The sequence below is a fragment of the Dendrobates tinctorius genome, unplaced genomic scaffold (genome assembly GCF_039654945.1).
Source record: "Dendrobates tinctorius isolate UK_male_01 unplaced genomic scaffold, ASM3965494v1 ptg000171l, whole genome shotgun sequence".
In the NCBI taxonomy this organism is placed as follows: domain Eukaryota; kingdom Metazoa; phylum Chordata; class Amphibia; order Anura; family Dendrobatidae; genus Dendrobates; species Dendrobates tinctorius.
In genome coordinates this window covers 12,851,177-12,867,955 of record NW_027361838.1, presented here as the reverse complement: position 1 = coordinate 12,867,955, position 16,779 = coordinate 12,851,177, and the positions used below count along the sequence as shown (strand labels likewise).

The 16,779-nt window shown below is 42.9% G+C and overlaps 1 protein-coding gene across 1 annotated transcript in view; it reads right to left on the bottom strand.

The window, feature by feature from the left end:
• EMILIN2 (elastin microfibril interfacer 2) overlaps positions 1 to 16,779 on the bottom strand; it is a 91,773-nt gene that overhangs the window by 27,656 nt on the left and 47,338 nt on the right. The window lies entirely within an intron of this gene.

The window sequence follows — 16,779 nt, the reverse complement described above, 5'->3', positions numbered from 1 at the left end:
AGTAAATCTATTTTAGTTTTTAACCCCGTCTTTATGTCATGTTGTATATCAATGAATTTTTACATAAATTAATTGTGGTAATACAATTGTGATCCATTATTGTATAGTGATATACTTTGCTTTTCCTGGCACGTGCTTGATATTAGTGCAGACTTTCTGTGTGTGTGGTTCTAAGCACAGCCTAGTTTTTTCCATCATAACAGTAATAGATGGTATTAGTCTAATAAAAAAAAAATAAGGAAGCTTTGCCACTGCTCTGAGTTATCCATTGGTAAAAAGATACTAAAATGAACCTTGAAAATAGCATGCCTCAACAGGTCCAAATGTGGGATTACCGATTCACAACTTTGGGATTGTGTACCTCCCAAATCTATTAAAAATATTTATGCCTCCCACCCATTATAAACAGCAGTCTTCAAAGCAGTGGAAACAAATGGCACACAGTATTCTACGATTTCATAACCAAGCACAGTTATAAACTAAGGAAAAAGTGCAGCTGTCACAGGATATAATGTATAATATTCTTATTTGTACATACAAGACAATGCAATATTGATGTTTTTATGGCTATGAATGCAAAGAAAAACTTCGCAACAGAATCAATAAACCTTAATGGATAATAATTTTAATAATCTTCCCCTTGATAGGCCAAATTTCCAATCATTACGTATAAATCCTATATTTGTGATTAGCACGATTATACGCAAGTGACAACTGTGTAATGTGAAGCAGTTGGATATGAAGCACAATATACTGGTAATACCCATATAATAAATGAACATTAAAAGGGAACCGATCATGTCCCCAATCGCTATGAACCTGCAGATATGGGGTTAATCTGGAGCTTAAAAGCATTCTAAAACTGCCTGGCTGCCACACTGAAAGCACAGCTACCAGGAAGAAATTAACTTTATTCTTTCCGGTAGCCTCCGGCTTTCAGTCACGGAGGTGTGACCGGCACAGCTACAATCACTGCTCAGTATATAGAGAGTGGCGGCTGTAAGCATGCCCTAGCACAGTGACACCGCCATCTCTACAGAGTGTCAGTGCAGAGCAGAGGTTTCATGTCTTTCTCTATTACGCTACCAATAAAACAGAGAAAAACCACTTCCCGACACGTCATCTGTCTGTTATAACTTCTTCTCACATCCTCTTCTAAAAAACTTTCACTTACTCATGTCAGTACTGTTTTGTACATCATTATAACAACCAACAGGAAATATCTGTATCACATCTGGGGATATATACTGTCCGTAAGCAGTTTTTTTTCTGCTTGTACTGCATACTATAATATTAACTTCTATGAATTACCCCATATAATATGGCCATACTGGATTGCCCTGGCCACAGTAAAACTCTGCTCCAAGAAGTAAAAATCAGCAAATATATCTAATACGAAAGTTAATACACTCAAAAGTGTTAACCTAGGCTCTCTGAGAAATCAGGAAGATTATTTTTTACCGAGACATCTTTAAATACACGTCCAATTGTGCATGCAACCATTATGTGCAGAAATCTGACCCATCAGCCATAAAGGCCCCACACATATTAGACTGACGTCGGTTATCGGTTGGCTTGTCCGACAGTTTAATGTACATGATGGCCTCCCAACTCTCACCAGGGAGATGGTGTTAGGGAAGATAAGGATCTGGTATGTCCAACTTGGACTGCCAATCCTTTTATGCTCATTGAGATAAGCTGTTAACAGAGGAAACCGGCAGCAGCTCTGTCATAGAGAACACAGGACCAGAGCTTAGCGCTCATGTGTATGGAAAAGTCGGGAGACAGCTGTCGGCAGAATGGTAGTCTGAACCATCATTCAACCGATCACTATCTATTGTGTGTGGGGGAAGTTTAAGGTTTAAGCTGCCCAATCTTATTGAATTTGGCAATTTATATGAAATATAAAATCATAGGACCATATTGTTATATAATGAGTACATCCATCATTTTTTTTGTCAAGATAATAAGATATAAGGATCAGGATGCCAGAGATGATAATATTGAGTATCCACACAGTTTCAACTGGAAACTGAAATCTATTAAGACTGACGATTCAGAAGTCAGCCTAAACCCTTGAGCCGGTTTTCACCTTCCTGACCAGGCTAAATTTTACAAATTAATATATATTACTTTACTTTGAATATGAAGTGAACATAGTGATGTAGAGTACAGCAGGTTCTCAGGATGCAGTGATGAGACACGAGACAGAGTGTGGTTTTTGAAATCAACGTTTATGAATTGGAGCCGCTGGGCTATGCTGAACAAACAAAAGGGATAACACCAATCTGTCCACGCAGGGACTCAACAACAATAACAACACTTTTCTTATTGAGAACGAGACTAATCCGGCTAGACCGGGTGTTATGGGCCACGTATGGCCAACTATGGGTCCTTATTTCCTACAGTCAACTTATCCTTCCGGGCGTCCTTCAGGGTCACAGGCGTGGCTGCTACAAGGTCGCTGATGCGGCTGTTCTGGCGCCCCGATATCCAGGGGTAGCTGGGGCTCGACAGGCCCTGAAGGATCTTGGCCATTGGGGCACAACAGGCCCTGAAGTAGCCCTGAAGCTAGTGCACAATAGGCCCAGAAGGATCTGTGCCATTGGGGTGCAACAGGCCCTGAAAGATCTGTGCTGTTGTGGTGCAACAGGCCCTGAAGGATCTGTGCCGTTGGGGCGCAACAGGCCCTAAAGAATCTGTGCCGTTGAGGCGCAACAAGCCCTGGAGTAATCCTGAAGCTGGTGGCACAGCAGGCCCGGGAGGATCTGTGCCGATGGGGCGCAACAGGCCCTGAAGTAATCCTTGTTGTGGGTGACCCCCTGAAAACAAAGCGGGGTAGGCCTCTCAGTACGTCTTAGCCGGCTCCCATCTCAAAGCGCAGTTAAGTTGCAGTTTGTAAAATGATGGTTGACTGACCTCTGCGCAGGGTCCCCCTGGAGACCGGACGTAGGTCTCTACTGCCGCCTATGGCGAGATGACGTCCACTGAGGCCGGTGATGGCAGGGCCGCATCCAGGGGCTAAGGCAGGGAGGAAGCATCCAGGCCGCTGCAACGGGTTGGTGTGAGGTGCCAGTGGCAGCTAGGGGTAGCGGACTAGCCGCAACAGAGCGAGGAACAGCAGGCACGGTTGTGGCCAACCATGGGCGGAGAACGGCCTCCGGTAGGGGTATAGCACGCGTCACTTCTCGGTGAATAAGTCGCTTACCCCTCACAGGACCCTGACGGTCTCTCAACACCATAACGCCCGTTACACCGTCTCTCTCTATACCACACGGTGTCTTGTCTCCTGTCAGCCTCTCTGCCAACTGACTTCTCAGCGCGCTCCTTGCTCCTTTTATCCTCGCCCCGCCCCCTGCTGCCCTGTCACCCTGAGTCGTCTGTTTCCCTTTGTTGCCCTCCCGGTGTCGTTCCTTCGGGAACCCTGATGGCGTTCAACTTGGTTCCGACCCAGTCACTCTATGGGGTCCTCCACACTATGGGAGTCCTCCTCCCCACACTGACACCACTGCTTAGCCATATGGAGAAACTCGGGAGGGACGGACAGCAATTTGAATTTGACTCTTGGAGAACAAATTATGGTAGAACAGTTTGCAGACTCCATATGCATAGCCTCCAAGTGCCAGAAGAACATAATACCCCCCTCAAGTGACCCCATATTGGCAAATTACACCTCTTTAGGAATTTATTGACAGGTGTAGTGATGATTTTGACTCCATAGGTGTTTTCTAAAAACAAGCAGTAGTGGATGTTGCCGAGTGAAAATTGTAAATCTGTCCACGTAGTGCCCAGTTAATTGTAATCCTCAGTACATTATGCCCAGCTCATACTTCTGGAGATATGTACCCGTAAATTAGGCAAACTCTCATCGTTACAGAAATGCCCAACATGTGGATGCTAAATGAGGTAGAGACATACTGAGCTCAGAAGGGAGGGGGCATTTGGATTTGGTGGCGCAAAATTTGCTGAGTTTCTTTTGGGGGGGTGAGGAGCCACACTGTTTAACCAGTAACCCCACTATATTTTAACTCCTTTAAGTCATTTTGTGGGAATCCCTGCCCTACCATGACATAAACTTATGTCAAATTTCAGGAAGGGGTTAATGTAATGTGTACTGTAGCAAGATGTGCTTAAAGAGAATCTGTCAGAAGGAAAAATCCTCCTAAGTCGTCTATATATATAGAAAATTATAAAGCATGTCACGCTCGCACCTTGGCTGAATGGCACGAGCCGGGGGGTTGTGGCCCCACTGTGCCACAAATCAGACTACCCTGGAAGGGGCGTGACTATGACAGCTACCTCGGTCTTCACTGGAGCCTCTGATGGTGAGGTCAGGCTTGTGCGGCAGGTAGCTGTCGGGTGCCACTCCAGGGTGGTGTCTGGCTGTGGCTGCTGATCCCACTCAGGGACAAGTCACTTGGACAGGTGTGGCTAACAGGCAGGCTGAGTCACTGGGCAAGCAGGCACGGCTGAGACACAGGACAGGCGGGCACGGCTCGGAAAGGAACAGGTAGGGGCCTGTTCACACAGCAGGGGCAGGTATAGGTTTAGGCAGGAAGAAGTGGAGTATGTTGGAACAGGTTAGGAACTGAGCCGCAGGAGTGCGGAGTAGACGGAGCGGCAAGGGTGCAGATGCACAGACGGAGCGGCAAGGGTGCAGATGCACAGACGGAGCGGCAAGGGTGCAGATGCACAGACGGAGCGGCAAGGGTGCAGATGCACAGACGGAGCGGCAAGGGTGCAGATGCACAGACGGAGCGGCAAGGGTGCAGATGCACAGACGGAGCTGCAAGGGTGCAGATGCACAGACGGAGCTGCAAGGGTGCAGATGCACAGACGGAGCTGCAAAGGTGCAGATGCACAGACGGAGCTGCAAAGGTGCAGATGCACAGACGGAGCTGCAAAGGTGCAGATGCACAGATAGGGAGGACACAAGGAAAGACACAGCAGGGAAAGAAGCCACAGACAAGGAGAAAGGGAGACTAAGGTAGGACAGAGTACAGAAAAGGTACTGGGACCAAGACTCAAGGGCCAGGATATTCAGCCTCCTGGTAGGCAGACAAGGTACAAAGCAAGACAAGAAGTATTCCTCCGGAGAAGGAGGAAATACACAGGACAGGGCCTGGCTTCGTCAGCAGCAAGATACTGAGATTAGACATTGTACAGGCAATGTTTCAGTGGGTGTGGTGGAACTAAATAGTCAAGGGCTCTAGGTGATTGGTCAGGGACAGATTAGACAGGTGCACCCTGACTGCAAAAGAACCAGAGAGTTCTGGCGCCGCCCCCCTATACACACATAGCCAGGAAACATACAGGAGAGCAGAGGCACAGAGCACAGGACTGGCAACAGACAGAATTCACAGTATGGCTTGAAGCAGAAAGTAAGTTGGTGTGCGGGGGATGGGAGGCCATGCAGTGATGCCAGCAGGGTTGCTACAAAGCAGCTGCAGCCTCAACTTCCCCTTCATTTTCGATCTCTATGAATGCGGGGACAGTGACGGCCAACACTGATTGGGTGCCAGGGTCACGTGTCACAACAGCACAGGCGCCCCAGGGAGAGAGAGTGTCAACACCATGGGAACGGCACCAGCATGGGAGGGGAGTATAAGCTTTTTTTATTTTATCAGAGCCAAGCCTGGAGTATGAGAAGAAGTTGTCCAAGTAGTGAATAACTTCTTTTAAGTAAGGAAAGATAGGAAAGCATATGGTAAATATAGGCCTATATCCCAAAGCAGGGGAAAAGTTTAGGAGTGTTCAAAAATAAGTAACCTCATTATTCAAAAGATTGATATATTTGACTTTTAATGACAAATGTGATATGCCTTAAAGAACTACCACATAAAATAGACAAATACATAATGGTAAGGATCTTAACTGTCAGTAACAATAGCAAAATTATTATTTTTTTTTTACCACAAGTGTTTGTATTAAAAAAATAGATATATTGGTGACTTGATTCTATTTAATACTAATGTTTTTCAATTGACTGTAAAAGTTTTGATTGTCTACAACGCTTGCCTAAATCTTTTAGAATAGGAAATCCAAAATCAAATGTTGAGCTACTCAAGGTATGAGGATACACACACTGGGAAGGAATGGGAGGAAATCTGTGTTTACTACCAGCACAGGTATAGAATATCTAAGGAATTACTGAAGTTTGAAGTGAGGGCAAAACAAATTACATGTAGAGACTGATCAGAGACCCTTTGATATTATGTTGGCTGACGGACAAAAGAGGCATTGTGAAACTTTACTGTGAGGTGACATTTACCTGAGTACCTAATTGGGTGTTGGCTACCTCTCCTCCATGCATTACCCCTGATCATTACAGTATGTTTAGGTAATGAAGGAGGACAAGTGGATCACAATAAGAAAAGTCTTTTTAATGCATTCCTGGAGTTAAAATACCCTCAGGCCATAATTTGAACAAGAGGTAGCTAAGCAGAAGACATCCCTATAATCAAACATTTACCTTTTTCTCACTGGATTTTCTAACTGAATTATTTTCTTTCATAAAATGAGCAGAATTTTCTTAGGAAGATTTCCAATAAGTTTGAATATTTATGTGAGCTCAGGAATTTACTAGTGGAGCGCCCGCCAGGGCTAGCGGGGTACTCGGTACTGGGCCCGTTGATCTCATTGGGAGTTGTCACGGAAGCTGTGACCCGGCCCGTGGCCCTGGGGCTCCATGGCCAACAGGGGGATTGCAATAGTGGAATGTAGTTAAATGAATAGTTCGTGACGCCACCTGTGGTGTTCGGCAAGTGAGATGTTAAGCCGACGCTGCATGCAGATCCTCTGGGCCTGGTGGTGTGTTGTAGCCAAGATGGTGAAGCTCCCCACAGGTGGAGCTGCGGCCCCAGGGCAGTGTAGATGTAGGGGTAGAAGAGAGGCGCAGACAGTGTAGAAGCTGCTACCCAGATGTAGCGGTACCAGGGGTGTTGGCACAGGAATGAATGGAGGACACCCGGGCTTGTAGTTCCAAAGCTTTACTCACAGTCTGTGGTACACACCGGTGCCTGCCTCCATGCTGTGTCCTCCGGGTCAGGGACTCAATCAACCTCCAGGCCAGATGGAATGCTCCCTTCCAACACTCCGCCAACATGTGCCTTTCTGAACGTCTCCTCTTATAGCGCCTTTAGGTGTGAAGTACTCCTAGTACTGAGTTACACTGGAGTGCCTCCTAACAGATGTTCCCAAGAACTCTACTTGTACGGCAGACAGCTGTAGCCTGCTTCGGGGACTTCTTACTCCTGAGTCCCGGCTCTCCATCAATGTTGCTGTTGTGCCCCAAGTCTTAGATGGGAGTAGTGCATTTACAGGCCACTACTCCACCGGTGTCTGCTGCAGAACCATTAGTGTCCATACAACCTCGGGGACCGGGCCCCGGCCTTGCGCTTAGAACTCCTAGGCAGGGTTCTTCCTCTAACCCACGTCCTCTGTTCCCTTTTACTCCTACGTTCCGTACTTGTCTTTCCTTCTTATGGAAGATCAGGTTTCTGTTCAATGTCTTTCTCCTTCTTTCCTTTCCTGTGCCAGCTGGCTCAGATCACTGAGGCAGCTGCAGCACTCCTTTCTCCATCCCTCTCTCAGGGATCCTCTCTCCTCACTCCTCTCTGAGTGACTCTCTGACTGACTGACCTGAAATCCTATACCTTCCCGCTCTTTTATGTATTCTAACTCCACCCGCCTCCCAGCACGTTTAGTGTTCCAAGCAGAGAGCCACCAAAGGTGCTCTGCTACACTCCAAGCAGGGAGTCGCAATGTGGCTTTGCTGAACTACTGTGTTGTGTGGGATGCGAGTGTTGGAGCGTGGTCAGGAGTTCCCACCTTACCTGGATGGTGGGGCACCACACCTCAGGAGGAGGTGCAGTACCTCTGTGGCGACTGAGCCTCAGGGGCGCCACACTACTATATACCCTGGATGCCAGGTACATGGAATATTACAATAACATAGCATAAAGTCACAAACTGGAAACTTCTCAGCCTTTCTAGGCAGGTGAATGTGGCATTGCAAAAAATAGATTTTCTAGTTATGAAAGGGAATAGCCAGAGAACACCATGATGTAGGGGCTGAGACACTGTTTTCAGTGATGGATTATTTACTGGGCTTTGTGCTTTAGTTTCAATACTATCAGTGTTTTATCAGCAGTAGATTATCACTACAGGACTAGTTGCTCGGTGCCTCCTGTTCCATCCACTGATTAACAGCTTTCTGTCAATATACAATGCAAACAGAAAGATGATAATCATTGGTGTGGGCAGGGTCAGCTTTCTGAGCTCCGCCACATCTACAGTAAAGAAAACTGTGATTCTATCAACACTGCTTCACCCAGTAAAGTAAGTGATACATCGCTGGAATCAGGGTCACTTTCCTTATATTATGCTGCTCTCAGATGAGGTAGCAAAAACTTGATGAGAATCCCTTGACTACAAGTGGTTTTAAGCATGGAACATGTGTGTAGAGCAATTAACAAAGTCACACTTGATCCCAATTGGTCCCAGAAGCTCTTTTTCTGTTTTGTGCTCAACATAGGAGAGCACTGCTTGTGTCACTACTTCACAGCAAAGCCATCCCCTTTCTTTTTCAGTGTAATTGAAAATGTAGTTGGCTTAGCCACTTAATCCTCCTACACAACATTGGTCACAGGTCAACACAGGAAATTTTCTCTTGTTTCAAACTGAAGCCAGAAGTGAACATACCGGGGACCCTTTAGGCTAAGTTCACACAATGAGTATTTGTTGCGTTTTTTTTTTTCTGCTAGAAAAATATTCAGGATTGAGAGTCCTCAGTAGTTGATACCTTTTAATGGCTAACTGAAAAGATGGTAATACATTGCAAGCTTTCGAGACTACTCAGGTCTCTTTTCTTTTTTACTGCTATGTATTTTTGTGTGCAAAAAAAAGGCTCATTTAACAGTTCTAACAAAATGGATAAGATTTATAGCAATCCCATGTCCACAGTGCTGTTTTTCAATGCTACAGATGTTGACCTGCTGTGCATTTTTTTAATTTTACAGCATGTCAATTTCTTTTTTTATTTGTACAGTAGATTTTCTCACAGATTTGAATGAGATACAGAAAATCCACAGCGGAAAACTTGAAAAAATGCATGTAATTCTCACATGACCTTATCAATAATTTTTATCAAAGCTCGTTATCTCATCCAACAGGAAGTTTCAAAAACATAGAACCAAAAAGAGACAAAAATAGCAGCTGAAAAAAACTCACAAAGAAACACAATAAAAATGCACTAAATTACAGTGATTGGTGCAGAAATTCTGCAAAAACAATTACAGCATCAAAAATGTACCAAATACTGCAAATGGGGATTTAGCATTAATATTTACGAGTGCAAGCAAAATGGTAAATGTCACAATTGTGCATGTTCAGTAATTTCAGTCTGTGTTAAAAGCTGATAATATCTTTCTAGAAATGCTCTCTATAGTCACCATGCTGATTTTCCTAGCATTTGTGCCCAAACCCCAGTTATTAACAAAAGAAGAAGTAAAATATTTCTTAACAAAAGTGAAAAAGAGAATTTCATCACAAGTTTCCTGGCCTCCGACGTATTCTGTGAGGGAAATGTAGCTGTATCATACCAGGCTTCCTATATAATGCGTAACATCTGGAATAAATTTGCTGTCTTAGATTTTAAGTCTTTAGTGTTTGGAAAAAATATATCCAATTAATCAGCACTAGCATTCAGATCTGCCCTGGAATCCCTCTCATACTTGGCGGGTTTATGATGATGACCATCTAAGATCACTTGGAAGACCAATGTAAGATGACACCAGCGTCTGTAAGAAAAAATAAGACTTGAAAAGGGAATGGTGTAAGTTATTGTAGATCGTGTTATGTGCAGGAACTAATGGTAGAAAGAAACTGTGGGTGATCCCCGAGGTTGTGACTTGGGGATATGTATCCAGGCTTTTAGGGAGGAAAAAACCCTGATGTATAGTTTGATGCTAATAACAGGCAGTTGACCTTGGTCTTCTGACATAATTAATCTTCTCCAACCTCTGGTCAAGCAAAAAAAGGCAAATATAATCACCATAAACGGAATAATATACAGTGACAGCAGACCAATGACAGCACCATGTGTAATAATCATGGGAGTTGCCTGCAATTCTATTTCTGCTGCAAGGCTGTAAAGAGCGGCTTTGTTTTCACAGTTGCATGTACGGTAAAATCCATGGATGCGCGTTTTAGCACCCTACAATGCTGGATATGTTTATGCATAGTTTACACACCATGGATATTTCAATGCTTATATAACTTTGATCACTTTCCTTTTACTAATAATTGTATTTTCACAGCTGCGTGTGACATAAACCTACAGATAGGAAAGCCACCATTTTTCTATGACATGCCAGTTTCCACTTCAGGGCCTCACCCTTTCATTCCATCCAGTAACTCTTCAAGGGGAATAATCTATCAGCAGCTTTTTGCCATTCAGTCTGAGAGCTGCATAACATATAGGCAGAGAGCCTCATTCCAGGGATGTGTCACTTGCTCAGCAACTTGCCGTAGATTCAATATAATCAGTATTTTATCAGCAGGAAATTATCACTGCTGGACTAGGTGCCACGTGCAAGCTAGTCAGACTAATCTGTATAACCCTGCCCACATCACTGATTGGCAGCTTGCTAATAATGTACAGTGTACACAGGAAGCTGCCAATAAGGAGTGTGGGCAGGGTTATACACAGCTCAGCATTGGAGCACTGCAATATCTACAGCAGGGAAAACATTCTAACAAAACTACATCAAGCAGTCCAGTAAGTGCCCCATTGCTGGAACCAGGCTCTCTTCCCAGACATCATGTAGCTCTCGGATTCCATAGCAAAAAAAACAACAACTGCTGATTGATTCCCTTTAACTAGCTTTCTTTCACTGTTTGCCATTGCAGCAAATTACATGATAATTTGGGGCAGCAAATGTTGGCTGCAAGCGTCGAAAAGGGACTTTTTTGCATAGTGTCACTGTCAAACATTATCCATGAGGTTGAGCAGCTTTTTGGCTATTTTTATTCACTCATCTAGTTTTAATCTATAACGTTACAGAATATTTAATGTACACATCCGAGCACTAAGCAGGAAGACTATGTGGCAGTGCACAGGCTTGCAGCTCTCCTTAAAGTAAAACTGCCATGCAAGCAGGCTTCATGGGGTGACAAATAACTGGCAATAATGTCCCCTAGCTGCAATGGAATTAATGGAATCAAATTGAAAATGCCACACTTTTTTAATGTCAGATTTATAGGCGTAAAACAAAACATACAGTTGTACAGTAGTGACCTTGTATATACACCTATAATGCAACTATATCATGGCTCTGTGAAAAACAAAGTTGCACTATGACATTTATCCACATCTGCATGATTCAGGCTTCTAAGCCGAAACTTATCATTCCCAGCCTACTCAATGTCTGCATGTCTCGAGATTTGCATTTTGGAAAAGCAGTCTTTACAGCTTTGATGAATATAAAAGTACTTATTGTCCCAATGTATTAAAATAGCCCAGCTATGGAGCAATAGAAAAGCACAAAAAAGCATCTCTTAGAAAGTAAAACAGCATAAAACACCAAAATACCAGCCCAGATAAACTACCATATTGTGACCAATATCTCTTTGCTATCAAGCTGTCGAATTAATCCAGTACCAACCAACAGAAATCGGGGAGAAGCAAACTTGCATCCGTTATGTTTGCATTTTGGAAAAACGGAAAGTCCAACCTGTTGGATCTACCACAATCAGAGCAGAATTTTACTTTTTGTCTGTTTTTCTGTTTGTTTTTTCAGGCCTGACCCATAATGTTTTATTAGCTATAGATTGAAAAACGATGCCAATATGAAGACAATAGCACACTTTACTGTGAAATGAAAAATTAAGATACCTGAGGATCACCATAACCTTCACAAGCTCCTCCAAATTCGATATTAAATATTCCTTTCTTTTACATATTGCTTGTCACTTTATACCAGTCAGTCCTTTATGAATTTTGTCACCTCTTTAAGGCTATGTGCACACATTCAGTATTTGGTGAGTTTTTTACCTCAGTATTTATTTGTAAGCTAAAACCAAAACCAGGAGTGGGTGAAAAATCCAGAAGTGGTGACGTGTTTCTATGATACTTTTCCTCTGACTGTTCCACTCCTTGTTTTGACTCACAAATACCGAGTTAAAAAAATGACCAAATACTAAATTAGGTATTGTGAATTAGGTCATCCCATAGAGCATTCTGACCTTAAGCGCCACATTCAGCTTAGACAGAGGGTCGCGAGCCACATCCAGCTCCCACCCCCTTCAAAGTCGCGTCAACCAAAGCCCCAATTACAGGTATAATGATAACCAAAGCTTTTCCACAGAAATCACTCCAAAGCAGTACTCTGAGATGCAGGGGTTCCCACATTACTCCCATTCAGTATTCTCCCATCATGGACTCCCAACACACTGTCACATCCAGCTTTGAGCACCTCCTCTAACAGGTAGTACCATCCTCCTGCATACCATACCTAAAACATCTCTAAATCCCTAAAACCAGTATATTTGCAACCAGATCTTATCTTCTGTGCAGGGATAGTCACAAAATTCACCACTTTCAGATGTGCTCTTCATACATGTCTTTAGACCTGGAGCTAATGCACCAAGCTGGCAGACAGTCGCGAGCCACAATTCATGGGGACGCGAGCCACATGTGGCTCCCGAGCTACAGGTTGGGGATCCCTGCCATAGAGTATCAGAAATACAATGACCAGCGACACAGCAAGCATTTTGTTAGGGGACGGATACCAGCACTCATTGTGCCTACGTCAGATGCTTATGAATGGGTCTGGCCTTGTGGAGACTGACAGACTAATACAGTGCTTCCAGGTCAGATTTACAGTAAAAGGAATATCCTACTTCAGAGATTCAATTCACCGTTACACAAGCCGCATTATGTTGGAGGTGAAGTGTCAGAATATGAAATGGATCTGTGCTGTTATTCATTGCCTTCCCATGTTACTTCCTTTGTGTGTCATCTGTTCCAAAAATCAACTTGACACTCCTGTTACAGTACAGTAAAGGAATGCGCATATAGCAGTTTTCTATCAGCTGTACCCACTCACAGGGGAGCTGCCGCAGATCACATTACATAACCAAAGTCTGCTTTATTCCAATAGATTTTGGGAAAGGGTCCAGTTCTTTACTAACTTATCTAAAATAAAGAACCATGCTCTACTGATAGGGAATTTAGATTGTGAGCCCCATCGGGGACAGTGATGATAATATGTGCAAACTGTAAAGCGCTGCGCAATATGTTAGCGCTATATAAAAATAAAGATTATTATTATTTTATTATTACTTGTACAGTCATGTCTATTACGAGGAATCCAGAACATTTCAAGGAAGCAAAGATACTGCAAACCTCTTTTCATAATGTATAATTGAGGGAGGCCATCACAATTAGGTCTGGCCTCTCGATATATAAAAAAATGCAAAATCAAAGTACCCCTAAAATAACCTCAACATCAGAAGTCCATCTTTTAATGATATTATAGGTGAGGATAAAAACAAAAATTAAGGTACCAATTTCCAAAGTAAGCAATGCCCCCATTTATGTAAAAAAAAAAAAAAAACCCAAAAAACCCTCCAGATGTAAAGGAATTATCGTTGTTTCCTTCTACACATGTTTTTTCTCTTGGAAGTTCATGGGGCAACAAGCCTCAAACTCCAGGGAAAGGCCATGCTGCGGTACAATAACAGAACTCATCTACTTGCTGCTGGCACAGATATACCGGTAATCACTCTATAATTATGACATTAGCTGACAACTTAGGCATCATTACTTTGAAGATTATAGCTGTTATTTTATGACATCAGTAATATGACTACTTCCATCCGTTAATACGTAAATTATCCTACTTTAGGTTTTAATGTCCGCCTATGATTTGGATTATGTAGTAAACCTGTAACTGTAATAACTGTACATTATCTTTCAATTAAGCACTACGTTTATTTTTACATTACACTCAGGTCCGCAGTGTCTAATCCAGTCAGTCAGTTTTTCCATTCATCATCCCAATGTCTTTTTCTATAAGAATCTAAAAGTGTTTAGCCTAAATAGGTGGCTCAACCTTCTGCCCCAAAAGTGGGAAAAATGTCCCATTACAAGTGAAACAATCCTTTGCCAGATGTGTTGAGTACATTTCCCTTCTAAATTACCGTAACAGCAGTAAGGCAATAAACCAAAAAAATGGATTAAGAGCTCTAACTTCGATCCTTTGACTGCCCATCACACATCAAACTATCCATCACACATCAAACCTCCTGATGAGCCAAATGGAAGGGGAAACGCACTGAGGCAGCTTCTATAACTAATGAGAAGTTCCTGTTTTATCTACTTTCGAGCTGATAGGGTTATTATTATGATTTTAGACAGACTAGTGTGAATGTTTCTATCTGCCTCACAACTAGTCTGCTGTGCATGACAGGACTTTAGCCTCACAACTAGTCTGCTGTACATGACAGGACTTTAGCCTCACAACTAGTCTGCTGTGTATGACAGGACTTTAATCACAATTAATGATAAGATATTAAGCAGATAGGACAGGAACTTATAATTAGGGCTAATATCATGTTACTATAAAGACTTGTCGTAATGCTGTTTACAACTAACCTGCTATGCAAGACAGGACTTAAAACTATTCATCATTTTTATGTGTTTTACACTTGAGTATTCAGAATATTATTATGATTACCAATGAAATTATATGATAATATTTACCTACTCTCATACTTTGCTCATTATAACACCAGGGCATAAAAGGGAGATTTCGGGACAGCCACCGACGAGCGGGGGCACCATTTTGTCCATTGTAGGGTGCCATCCTACAGAGGTAATCAGTTTAAGCCCAGGTACAAAACAAGGGAATCGCAGGACATTTCTGTCTGGGTTTTGTATATACAGTATGTGTATAATTATTGGATATTTTACAGACATGATTTGTTGCTACAAACAATCAGACCTGAATACTTCGCTAAGTTTACTTAGGCACGTAGCCAAGGGGGGCAACTGGGGCTTTTCAATGCCAGGGGTATTTAGATACAGGATTAGGGCGGGCACTGAATAGTACATTTTTACGTCAGGTAAATGAAAGCCTAGCTTCAGGTCTAATTTACTTAATATGGGAAAAATGAATGAAGACATGCAAGGATTTTCAAACGCTCCACAACAGTCTTGAAGATCTTTGGAGCCTGTCGAACGATGGCCAATCACTGTTAATCTAGTCACACATGTTAGATAATAGTCTACCAAAGTTCTGCTGATGGCTAACTCTCCCATCTCCTTCATAAACGAGAACACTTGGCTAAGAACTCCTGCTGCCAGACTCCACCAGCGATAACTTTTCTGCACACCAGACAAAAGGATCGGCCAGTGAAATTACAATGGCTGGATCCTTCTCTCCCCCAACATCACCTTTCGGGGGACAGCCGGGAGGCTTCCATACATGTGAGATATCTCTATAACTCGCTGATTCCTAGCACCTCAGGCACATGCCCCAATCTCCCTGGCTAACCCTAGACTGTGGTGAATTAACTGAAAAAAGTCAGTACAATGTCACATTAGCCCACTAGGTCATAGACGAGGTCTACCCCTTCACAATTAAACCTTTTTTTTTTAAAACATAATCCAGAGATTATTACAAATATTTCAGTATTCCTCTCCAGGTCACAGAGTGATGATATGGTTGAATGCCAAGCATCTCATCCATCACTAGGGGCTGATTTCACTGCACTTAAAACTTCACCCATGACTATGTAAAGAAAAATTGAATATGTGCTGTGAGGCTGAGAGCAGGTATCACATAACCTATTCTGGAACCGATGAACTGTTACTAAATGGTAGTTAGGTTGTGATACGAGATCACTGGATCATAATTACCGACCCCTACAATCATAGACGTAAATTAAAGAAAGTCTACTGAGCAAACATCACCACATGAATTCACACTCACATTGTTCTACATACATGGAAACACAGTAAAAGAGCTGACTTTGATATAATGGTATTATTGAAGGAAAAAGATTTAATTTTATATATACAGTACCTAATTAAAAATACTATATATTGAAGGGTTATTTCCAAAGAATCAATTTGTCCTCTACATCACAATATCAGGACTTTAGAACTCTGAGAACAGGGCTCTGCAGCCCCATCCTGAAAAGAGCGGTTGTGCACATGTGGGGTCTCTGCCCCATTCGTTGTCTATGGGATTGCTGAGTATAGCACTCATGTTTTTCTGGCAGTGGCAGTCTCATAGACAATGAAAGAAGGTGAGGTTTAGCATGCCCAACAGAGCGCCATTAAGGTTGGAGCTTCTGAGACCCATTTTCAGGGTTCCAGGTTCCCAATCTCAGGATTGCTCTGGTTCCTAACTGCTGGATCCACTGTGATCGCAAGCTATCCATTATCCTGTGAACAGGAAAGAACTATTTTTTGGTTGGGAAATAACTCTTTAATCTTCTAGAAGTGTACCTTCAATGTGCACATTTTCTGATGTAACCAAGATGGCTCACATGATGACTATCATTGTAAAGGCTTGAATTGATAAATTGTCCACATCAACGTGCAAGGATACCATATCAATAAGTGAAGCGTGTCGCCGCAGGTCCTGTTTTTAATCCCACCAATGTGACACGGTAAGCCAACTTTATCTATATTCAGTTGTGTGAAAAAGTGTTTGTCCCCTTCCTAATTTCATATTCTTTTGCATATTGGTCACCCTTAAATGTTTC